The sequence below is a fragment of the Callithrix jacchus genome, chromosome 10 (assembly GCF_049354715.1).
Source record: "Callithrix jacchus isolate 240 chromosome 10, calJac240_pri, whole genome shotgun sequence".
In the NCBI taxonomy this organism is placed as follows: Eukaryota; Metazoa; Chordata; class Mammalia; order Primates; family Cebidae; genus Callithrix; species Callithrix jacchus.
Genome location: NC_133511.1, coordinates 120323928 through 120335847, shown reverse-complemented (window position 1 = coordinate 120335847; position 11920 = coordinate 120323928). Strand labels below are relative to the sequence as shown.

Here is an 11920-nt window from a genome sequence, read left to right as displayed (position 1 = left end):
ATGATTGTGAGGCCTCCCCAGCCATATGAAACAGCAAGTTCATTAAAATTCTTTTTTTCCCCATCGCTGTTATGTGTTTATCAGCAGCATGAAAACAGACGAATACACAGATTTTTAGGCTAGGTGCACTGGTGCATGCCTTTAATCTGAAACTTTGGGAGCCAAGGCAGGAGGATTGCTTACAGCCAGGAGTTCAAGATCAGCCTGGAAACAGTGAAATCCCATCTCTGTGAAAAATTTTAAAGATTATCTTGATGTTGTGATGTGCACCTGTAGTGCTACCTACTCAGGAGGCTGAGGTGGGAGGATCCCTTGGGCCCAAGAGTTTGAGGCTACAGTGAACTATGATTGTGACACCACCACATTCCAGACTCGGCGAAGGAAAGTCCCTCGTTTTATGAGACCTTGTCAAAAAAAAAAAAAGACTTTAAATCAAAAGCAGTAAAAAGAAAAGAAAGACAAAAAAAATCATTATGGAAGACAGTGTGGTGATTCTTCAAAGCTTTAGAACCAGAAATTCCATTTGACCCAGGAATCCCATTACTGGTATATACACAAAGGAATATAAATTATTATATTATAAAGATACATAAATGTGTATGTTTACTGCAGCACTATTCACAATAGCAAAGACATGGAATCAACCCAACTGTCCATCAGTGATAGACGAGATAAAGAAAATGTGACACATATACACCATGGAATACTATGCAGCTGTAAGAAGGAACAAGATCATGTCCTTTGCAGGGACATGGATGAAGCTAGAGGCCATTATTCTCAGCAAACAGAACGGAAAACCAAACGCCACTTGTTCTCACTTATAAGTGGGAGCAAAACAACGAGAACACATAGACACAGGGAGAGGAAGAACACTTACTGGAGTCTGTCAGGGTGGGTTGGGGGTGAGAGCATTAGGGAAAAGAGCTAACGCATGCTGGGCTTAATACCTAGGTGATAGGTGCAGAAAACTACCACGGCACATGTTTACCTATGTAACAAACCTGCATATCCTGCACATGAACTACCCCAGAACTTAAAATAATTATTTTTTTAAAAAGATTATTATATAATGATACAGGGATCCATTCAGCAGGGGATATAATAATTCTAAATATATATGCACCCAATATCATGGCACCCAAATTCACAAAACAAAATGTTACTAGACCTAAAGAAAGAAACAACCAGCAATACAACAACTGTGGGAGACTTCAATATCCTACTAACAGCACTAGACAGATCACTGAGACAAAAATTAATAAAGAAACATTAGGCCAGGCGTGGTGGCTCATACTTGTAATCCCAGCACTTTGGGAGGCCAAGGTGGGCAGATAACAAGGTCCGGAGTTCAAGAACAGCCTGATCAACATGGTGAAATACTGTCTCTCCTAAAAATACCAAAAAAAAATTAGCCGGACATGGTGGCACACACCTGTAATCCAGCTACTCAGGAGGCTGAGGCAGGAGAATAGCTTGAACCCAGGAAGCAGAGGTTGCAATGAGCCAAGATTGTGCCACTGTGCTCCATCCTGGATGAAAGAGAGAGACTGCAGCTCAAAAAAAAATAAAAGTTTAAAATAAAGAAACATTAGACTTAAATTGGACTTTAGACCAAATGAACTTAACAGACATATACAGAACATTCTACCAAAAACCTACAGAATGTACATTCTTTTTATCAAAACATAGAACATCGTCCAAGATAAACTGCATGCATATTAGGCCAAAAAACAAGTTTTTAACAGATTTTTAGGGCAGGCACAGTGGCTCATGCCTGCAGTCTCAGCACTTTGATAGACCAAGGCAGGAGGACTGCTGAAGTCAGGATTTAGAGACCAACCTGAGCAACATAGTGAGGCCCCATCTCTACAAAAAAAAAAAAAAAGTTAAATAGCCAGGCATGGGGCCAGGCTCACACCTGTAATCCCAGTATTTTGGGAGGCCGAGGCAGGCAGATCCCCTGAGGTCAGGATTTCAAGACCTGCCTGGCCAACAGGGTGAAACCCCCATCTCTAATAAAAATACAAAAAAAATAGCTGAATGTGGTGGCTGTAATCCCACCTACCAGTGAGGCTGAGGTAGAAGAATCACTTGAACCCAGGAGGCAAAGGTTGCAGTGAGCCAAGATCATGCCGTTGTACTCCAGCATGGGTGACAAAGCGAGACACTCTCTCAAAAAAAAAAAAATAGCCAGGCATGGTAGCAAATGCCTGAAGTTCTAGTTACTCAGGAGGCTGAGGCAGGAGAGTTGCTTGAGTCCAGGAGTTCAAGGCTGCTGTGAGCTACGAACAGGCAACTGCACTCTAGACTGGGCAACAAAGTGAGGCCCCATCTCTAAAACAAACAAATTTTGAAAAATCAAAATCATATCAGGTATCTCCTCAGAACACAATAGAATAAAGTTGGAAACAATGCCAAGAGGAACTTCAAAAACTATACAAGTACGTGGAAATTAAAGAGCATGCTCTGAATAATCACTGAGTTAATGAAGAAATTAAAAAGAAAATTAAATTATTCTAAATAAATGAAAATGAAAATACAACATACCAAAACCTGTGAAATACAGCAAAAGCAATGCTAGAAGGGAAGTTTATAGCATTAAACGCCTACATCAAAAAAGTAGAAAGATCACAAATTAACAACCTAATTTTACAACTCAAGCAACTAGAAAAACCAAGATCAAACCAAATTCAAAGTTAGCAGAAGAAAATAAAGAGCAGAGGAGAACTAAATAAAATTGAGGCAAAAAAATACAAAGAATCAATGAAATGAAATGAAAAATTAGTTCTTCCAAAAGATAAACAAAATGGATAAACTGCTAGCTAGACTAACCAAGAAAGAAGAGAGAAGATCTAAGTGAACACAATCGGAAGTGAGAGAGAAGACATTACAATGGATACCACAGAAATTTTTGAAAAGATCATCAGAGACTATTATGAACAACTATGTGCTCATAAACTAGAAGACATACAGGAAATGAATAAATTCCTGGGAACATACAACCTCCTGAGATTGAACCAGGAAGAAATAAAACTTCTGAACAAATCAATAATAAGTAGCAAGACTGAATCAATAATAAACAAAACTCTTCAAAAGGGGAAAATAAAAAGCCTTGGGCCAGACAGACTCACAGCCAAATCTAGCAAACATACAGAGAACTAATGCCAATTCTCCTAAAACTACTCCAAAAATTGAGGAAGAGTGAATTCTCCCTCACTCATTCTATGAAACCAGTATCATACTGATACCAAAATCAGACAAGGAAAACTAAAGACCAATATTCCTGATGAACATAGGATGCAAAAATCCTCAACAAAATACTATCAAATCAAATCCAACTGCAAATCCAAAAGATAATACACCCCAGTCAGGTGAGGTTTTTCCCAGGGTTGTAAGAATGGTTCGGTATACACAAATCAATAAATGTGATACATCACATAAACAGAATTAAGGACAAAAACCAAATGGTCATCTCAATAGATACAAAAAAAAATCTGTAAAATTCTGCATCCCTTTATAATAAAAATCTTCAATAAACTAGCCATAGAAGGAATATTCTTCAACATAATAAGGGCAATATATAACAAACCCACAAACAACTCATTCTTTTTTTTTTTTAATGCCTATATTTTTCCTGTAGTAGGGCAACTAATTCTTAATGGGAAAAGTTTAAAGCAGTCCCTCTAAGAACTGGAACAAGACAAGAAGGTCCACTGTCACCATTCCTATTCAACATAGTACTAGAAGTCCTCGCCAGAGAAATTAGGCAACAGAAAAATAAATAAATAATAGGTATTCAAATGGAAAAGTTCACAAAAAAACTCTCAGCTTTGATAAATAAATTCAGCCAAGTTCCAGGATACAAAATTAATGTAGAGAAATCAGTAGGATTTTTATACACCAATAATGATCTAGCTGAGGACCAAATCATGAAAGCAATCTCATTTACAATAGTTGCAAGAAAAAAAAATCTAGTAATATATTTAACCAAAGAGGTGACAGATCTCTACAAGAAGAACTGCAAAGCACTGATTAAATAAATCATAGACAACATAAGCAAATAGTAAAACACTCCATGCTCATAGATTAGAAGAACCAATATTGTTAAAATAATCATACCACTAAAGCAACCTATAGATTCAATGCAATATTTATCAAATTACCAATGTGATTTTCTACCAACAATCCTAAAATTCATACGGAACCAAAAAAAGAGCCCAAATAGCCAAAGACATCCTAAGCAAAAAGAATAATGCTGGAGGCATCACATACCTGGCTTCAAATTATACTACAATGCTATAGTAACCAAAACAGCATGGTACTGGTACCAAAAAAAAAATAGACACATAGATCAACATAACAGAATATGAAACCCAGAAATAAGCCACATAATTACAATCAATTGATGTTTGACAAAGTTAGCAAAAATATACACTGGGGAAAGGACATCCTATTCGATAAATGGTGCTGGGAATTGGATAGCCATATGCAGAAGAAAGAAACTGAACCAATACCTTTCACCATATACAAAAATTAATCAAGATGAATTAGAGACCCGAATGTAAGATCTAAAACTTAAGAATAAAACTCCTAGAAGAAAACCTAAGAAAAACTCTTCTGTACATGGCCTAGGAAAAGAATTTATGACCAACTCCTCAAAAGCAACTACAACAAAAACAAAAATAGACAAATCAGACTAAATTAAACAAAAAAACTTCTGCACAGAAAATAAAAAAAAAAAACAGAGTAAACAGGACAACCTACAGATTGGGAAAAAATAGCAAATTATGCATTCCACCAAGGGTTAACATCCACAATCTAACAAATAGTCCCATTAAAAAGTGGACAAAGGATAAGAATAGATATTTTTTCAGAATAAGGCATTCAAGTGACCAACAAACATATTAAAAACGCTCAACATCACTAATTGTCAGATATATTAGTTCCTTTTGCCTTTCTATAAAGGAATACTTGAAGTTGAGTAATTTATAAAGAAAAGAAGTTTATTTTGGCTCACAGTTCTGCCATCTATACAAGAATCATAGTGGCATCTCCTTCCACTGGTGAGGGACCCAAGAAGTCTACAATCACAGTGGAAGATGAAGGGAGAGAAAGCATGTCACATGGCAAGAGAGGGGACAAGAGAGAGGGGAGAAGGTTCTTTTTAGCACTCAGCTCTCATATGAACTAGTACAGTGGGAACTCACTCGTTACTATAAAGACGGCACCAAGCCATTCATGGAGGATGCACATCCATAATCCAAACACTTCCTACCAGGACCCACCTTCAACAATGAGGATCACATTTCAACAAGAAATGTGGAGGGGATAACTATCCAAACTATATGATTCCATCCCTGGCCCCACAAATCTCATGTCCTTCTGACATCGCAAAACACAATTTTTCTTTTCCAATAGTCCCCCAAAAGCTTAACTCATTCCAACAACTCTAAATTCTAAAGTTCAAAGTCTCATCTGACACTCTAGGCAAGTTGCTTATAGCCATGAGCCTATAAAATCAGAAAATAAGTTATTCCACAATACAATGGTGGGTACAGGCATTGGATAAACACTTCCATTTCAAAAAGGAGAAATTGGCCAAAAGAAAGAGTTAACAGGCCCACACAAGTCTGAAACCAAGAAGAGAAGACATTAAGGCTTAAAGATCCAAAATAATTTTTGACTCCATGTTCCTCATCCTGGGCACACAGGTGCAAAGGGTAAGCACCCACGGGCTTGGGCAGCTCCACCCCTATGGTTTTGCTGGATGCACTCCCTGTGTCTGCTCTCATCAGTTGGAATAGAAGGCCTGCAGCTTCAAGAGTGCACACTATTGGTGGCGCTATCATTCTGGAGTCTGGAGGGCAGCAGCACCTTTCCCACAGGTCCTGTAAGCAATGCCCCACTAATGACTCTGTGTAAGGGCTCCAATCCCTCATTCTCCCTTGGCACTGCCCTAGTAGAGGTTTTCTGTGGGGACTCCACACCTGCAACAGGCTTCTGCCTGGGCACCCAAGCTTTGCCATACATCTGCAGACTTAACACCACATGAACACTGCCAAGGTTTATGGCTTGAACCCTATGAAGCAGTGGCCTGAGCAGTATCTGAAGCTACGATAATCCCGAAATCAAAACTATATAACAGGGCATAAAAATAAAATTTAGATCTTCCAGCATGGTTTCTCGGGGGCACTTGTGATATAAGACTCAGTTTCTCTCTCCATTTCTTGGCTTTCTTTCCATGATGTTGGCTACATGCTCATCAGGATTTTTCTTCATAATTACATCTGCCAACATCCTCTGAAAATGCATGCTTTCAGGTACCAAAGCAGACGAAGACTGAGTCTTTGACCCAAAATTGCTGGCCCAATTTTTATAACATCTCATGAACTCTGATTTGGTCAATGCTCCTGAATGAACCAAACATTCTACCAGAGAAATGTAATTGGCATGAACCTCTGAGCCAGGCATGAAGTCAACACTTCAGGAAACATATAGGGAAAAAGAGTCACTTCCCAGAAGGAAATTGAGGTTGAGCCTCTAGAGGCCTGAATGGATGTGAAGTGGCCAAAGGAAATAGATATCCACTGCAGAATATATATGGTCTGTGTCTTTGTGCCCATCTCTTGTCCAATTATATCTATCAATATAATATAAATACAGATCTTCTCAATTGCAAAGTAAAATGTAAATCAAATTATGTTGGAGAATTACCCAAATCACTGGCAAAGCCAAAGGAGACCTAATGTAGTTAAAAAATAAGATTATATTAGCTGCATGAGGAAACATCAGGACTTTCAAGAAAGTATTTTCAATACAAAGGATTAAGAGATGTCCTTTGGAAAACTAAAGAAGCCCGCTAATATTTTGAACAATTAACCTCTTTGTGAGCATGTTACAAAAGATAAACGCTATGTGAGTTCCTAACCTTAAAAAATAAATATCTTTTCCTGTTTGATCACTAGAAGTAGCCCAACAGCAGCAGAACTTTTACCACCACAAACATTTTGTTACTCCCTAAGCCCAGATTTTAACCATGAATACAGCTCACCACAGAAGGAACTACGGCTTATTAGAGGAAGTTTACACAAACTTCGGAAACAGAAAAAAGATCTAACATAAACTTAGTGATTCCAGAAAGTAACGATGCTGTCAAAATTGAATGATGCTTAAAGGACCAAGAAGACAGTGTATAGAGGCTCCTTTTTTGCAGTGTTGAAATAATTTACCTTCACATTCCCCTTGAAAACTGGCACAAAACAAGGAAGCCTTCTTTCACCACTTCTATTCTACATAGTACTGGAAGTCCTAGCCAGAGCAATCAAGCAAGAGAAAGAAATAAAGCCCATCCAAATATGAAGAGAGAATGTTAAACTACCTCTGTTTGCAAACAACATGATTCTGTATCTAGAAAAACATAGTGTCAAACAAAAAGCTTCTTCACCCGATAAACAACTTCTGAAAAGTTGCAAGCTACAAAATCAATGTACAAAAATCACTAGCATTCCTACACACCAACAACAGCCAAACTGAGGCCAAATCAGAAAGGCAATCCCATTCACAACTGCCAAAAAAAGAATAAAATACCTAGGAATACAGCTAACCAGGAAGATTGAGAATTACAAAATGCTGCTCAAATAAATCAAAAACACAAACAAATGGCAAAAAAAATCCCCTGCTCATAGATACAAAGAATTCATATTATTAAAATGACTGTACTGCCCAAAGCAATTTGTAGATTCAATGCTATTCCTATCAAACTACCAATGACCCTCACAGAACTAGAAAAAACTATTTTTAAATGCATATGGAACTGAAAAAGAGCCTGAATAGCCAAGGTAATTCTACACAAAAGGAACAAAGCCGGAGGCATCATGTTATCTGACTTTAAACTATACTACAAGGCTACAATAACCAAAACAGCATGGTACTCCAAAATAGGTAGATCATTGGAACAAAATAGAGAGCCCACAAATAAGGCCACACATCTATGAGCATCTGATCTTCAACAAAGTTGACAAAAACAAGCAATGGGGAAAAAATTCCATATTCAGTAAATGCTGCTGGGATAACTGGCTAGCCATGTGCAGAAGACTGAACCTGAATCCCTTCATTTCACCATACGCAAAAATCAACTCAAAATGGATTAAAGACTTAAATGTAAAACGTAAAACTATAAAAACCCTGGAAGACAACCTAGGCAATACAATCCTGGACCTAGGAACTGGCAAAGATTTCATGACAAAGACAACAAAATCAATCACAACAAAAGCAAAAATTGACAAGTGGGATCTAATTAAACTAAAGATCTCCTGCACAGCAAATGAAACTGTCAACAGAGTAAACAGATAGCCTACAGAATGGGAGAAAAATTTTGCAAACTATGCATCTGAAAAGGTCTAATATCCAACATCTATAAGGATCTTAAGCAAATTTACAAGAGAAGAACAAACAACCCCACTAAAAAATGAACAAAGAACGTGACCAGACACTTCTCAAAAGAAGTACAGCCAAGAAGCCTATGAAAAAAACTCTAGTATCCCTGATCATTAGAGAAATGCAAATCTAACCACGAGATACCATCTCACACTAGTCAAAATGGCTATTACCAAAAAGTCAAAAAATAATAGATGCTGGTAAGACTGAGGAGAAAACACATACATTGTTGGTTTTTGTTGGCAGTGCTCCACATTTCACATGTACACGAATGTTTACTGCAGCAGTATTCACAACAACAAACATGGAATCAACCTAAATGCCCATTAATAACGGATTAGATAAAGAAAATGTGGTACGTGTACACCACAGAATACTATGTATCCATTAAAAAAAAGAACGAGATCATGTCTTTTGCAGGAATGTAGATGGAGCCAAAGGCTCTTAGCCTTAGCAAGCTTCTACAGGAACAGAAAACCAAATACCACATTTTCTCACTTATAAGTGGGAGCTAAATGATAACAACTTATGAAAACAAAGAAAGAAACAACAGACATTGGGGTCTAGTTGAGGGTGGGAGTGAAGGGAGGGAGAGGAACAGAAAAGATAACTAGTTATTGGGTACTGGGTTTAAGACCAGGGTGATGAAATAATATGTTCAACAAACCGTTATGACACGTGTTTACCTATGTGACAAACCTTCGCATGTACCCCCAAACTTAAAAGTTAAAAAATAAATACATAAATTATTAATTTTAAATGAATAAATTAAAAAAGAAAAAACTTCATTTCAAGGAGAAGCATAAGGAGGGAACGGATGGAAAGAATGAAGGGGAAGAATGGTTAATTGAAAAAGATGAGTACGTGAAATTCCAGTAACTCATAATAACACTCAAAAGAGAAAGTTAATGCAAAGTATGCAAAAAGGGGAGTTACAAATACCAAAATTAAAGGTAAATGACTAATTTTTGTTGATTTAAAACAAATAGAAGATTTTTTTTCTTTGATCTTTTATGTTATTTTCTTAACCATGCAAGGAGACTGCTTATTTCTAAAGTTTTGCAAAAATATAGTGAATATCCTCGTTCTCATTTAAGTTGATGCCTACTTTCCCATAATCCTTCTCCAGGCACCGATATCCTACAGGGCATCAGAGAACTCTCCCTCTGTGCCCTTGTCCACATACCAGTACACAAACACCCTCTTGGCATACACAGGTCGAACTCGTGGCCCAGGCAGTCTCAGGCCTCAGCGACAGTGGTCGTGTTGCTCAGCATGCACACAGTACGCTGCACCTTGGCCAGGTCACCACCAGGCACCACAGTGGGCTGCTGGTAGTTGACACTAACCTTGAAGCCCCTGGGGAACATTTGGTCTTGATGGTGGCAATGGCAGTATGAACATCCTTGGCCATCGCATCTCCATGGTACAGCAGGCAGCAGCCCGTGTACTTGCCATGCTGGGGGTCACACTTCACCATCTGGTTGGCAAGCTTGAAGCAGGCATTGATCTTGGCTGCCGACAGCTGCTCATGGTATAGCTTCTCTACAGAGATGATGAGTGAATAGGTAGCCAGGGAAGTGGATGCAAGGGTAGGGTGCAAGGTTGGACTGGAACTTCATCAGGTTCACGTTGGGAGACCCATCGAATTGCAGAGATGTGATGGAAGAGATGATTTGGCCAATGAGGCAGTTGAAGTTGGTTAAGGTTGGGTGCTCCATACCCAGGTTGCAGCAGTAGCTGTCACAGATGGCTTCATTGTCCACCATGAAGGCATAGACTGAGTGCTCCAGGGTAGTGTGGGTGGTCAGGATGAAATTGCAGGGCTGTCTACAATTGTAGACAGCTGGCGTTAGACAGCTGGCGGGGCTGAGTAGATAGAGAATTCCAGCTTGGATTTCTTGCCATAGTCAACAAAGAGCCACTCCATGCAGACTGAGTTGAAGCCAGAGCCGGTGTCCCCAACAAAGCTGTGGAACACCAGGAAGCCCTGAAGTTCTGTGCAGTGGTCACAAGCTTGCAGATCTGCTCCAGCACTGGGTCAATAATCCCCTGGCCAATGGCATGGTGACCACAGGCACAGCTGTTGGCAGCATCCTCTTTCCCAGTAATGAGCTGCTCTGGGTGGAAGAGCTGTCAATTTGGGGCATCAGATCTCATCAATGACCACAGGCTCCAAATCCACAAAAATCTGGCAGGGGCACATGTGTTCTAGCACCAGTTTCACAGAAGAAGGTGGTGAAGAAGTCACCCACTCCACCCATGACCTTGTCACTGGGCATCGTCCATCAAGTTGAGTCCCATGTTTCAGGCAGTAGAGCTCCCAGCCAGGCATTGCCCATCTAGACACCTGCCTGCTGCACATGGACTGAGATGCATTCACACATGGTGAGTCCAGGCAGTGTATCTAACATAGAGTCATAGTGACGGGTGTCAGTGAGAACTGAATTTTTAAGTTCAAGGAGTATATGTGCAGGTTTGTTACATGAGTAAATTGCGTGTTGCAGGGGTTTGGTGTACACATAACTCTGTCACCCAGGTAATCAGCATAAAGCCCCATAAATAGTTTTTTAAACTTCATCTTCCTCCCACTCTCCATCTTCAAGTAGGTCCCAGAATTGATTATTCCCTTCTTTGTATCCATATGTACTCAGTGTGTAGCTCTCACTTGTAAGTGAGAACATACAGTATTTGGTTTTCCATTCCTGTGTTAATTTGCTTAGGACAATGCCCTACAGCCCCATCCATGTTGCTACAAAAACATGATTTCATTTTTTTTATGGCTGCATAGTATTCCATGGTGTGTATGTACCACATTTTCTTTATCCAGTCTACCACTGATGGCATCTAGGTTGATTCCACGTCTTTGCTACTGTGAACAGTGCTGTGATAAACATGCACATGCATGTGTCTTTATCATAAAAAGATTTACATTCCTTTGGGTATATATCCAGTAATGGGATTACAGGGCCAAATGGTAGCATCTTTTAAGCTCCTTGAGAAATCTCCAGACTGCTTTCTACAGTGGCCAAACTGACATGTTCCCACCAGCAGTGTATAAGTAGTCCCTTTTCTCTTCAACCTCACCAACATCTGTTATTGTCTGACTTTTTAATAATAACCATTCTGACCGGTGTGAAATGGCCTCTCATCATGGTTTTGATTTACATTTCCCTGATGATTAGTGATATTGAGCATTTTTTCATACTTTTTGGTCATCCATGTGTCTCCTCTTGAGAAGTATCTATTCATGTCCTTCGCCCATTTTTAAATGGGGAGTTTTTTGTTTTCTGCTTGTTCATTTGTTTAAGTTCCTTATAGATTTCGGATGTTAGTCCTCTGTCAGATGCGTGGTTCACAAACATTTTCTCCCAATCTGTAGATTGTCTGTTTACTCTCTTGATAATGTCTTCTGTGCAGAAGTTCTTTTGTTTAATTACATCACACCTGTCAATTTTTGGTTTTGTTGCAATTTTGGAGTTTT

The 11920-nt window shown here is 39.0% G+C and overlaps 1 pseudogene; it reads right to left on the bottom strand.

Moving 5' to 3' along the window:
- Window positions 1–9352: 9352 nt before the first annotated feature.
- On the bottom strand, window positions 9353–10931 carry LOC144578165 (tubulin alpha-4A chain-like; annotated as a pseudogene).
- Between the last annotated feature and the right edge of the window lie 989 nt (window positions 10932–11920).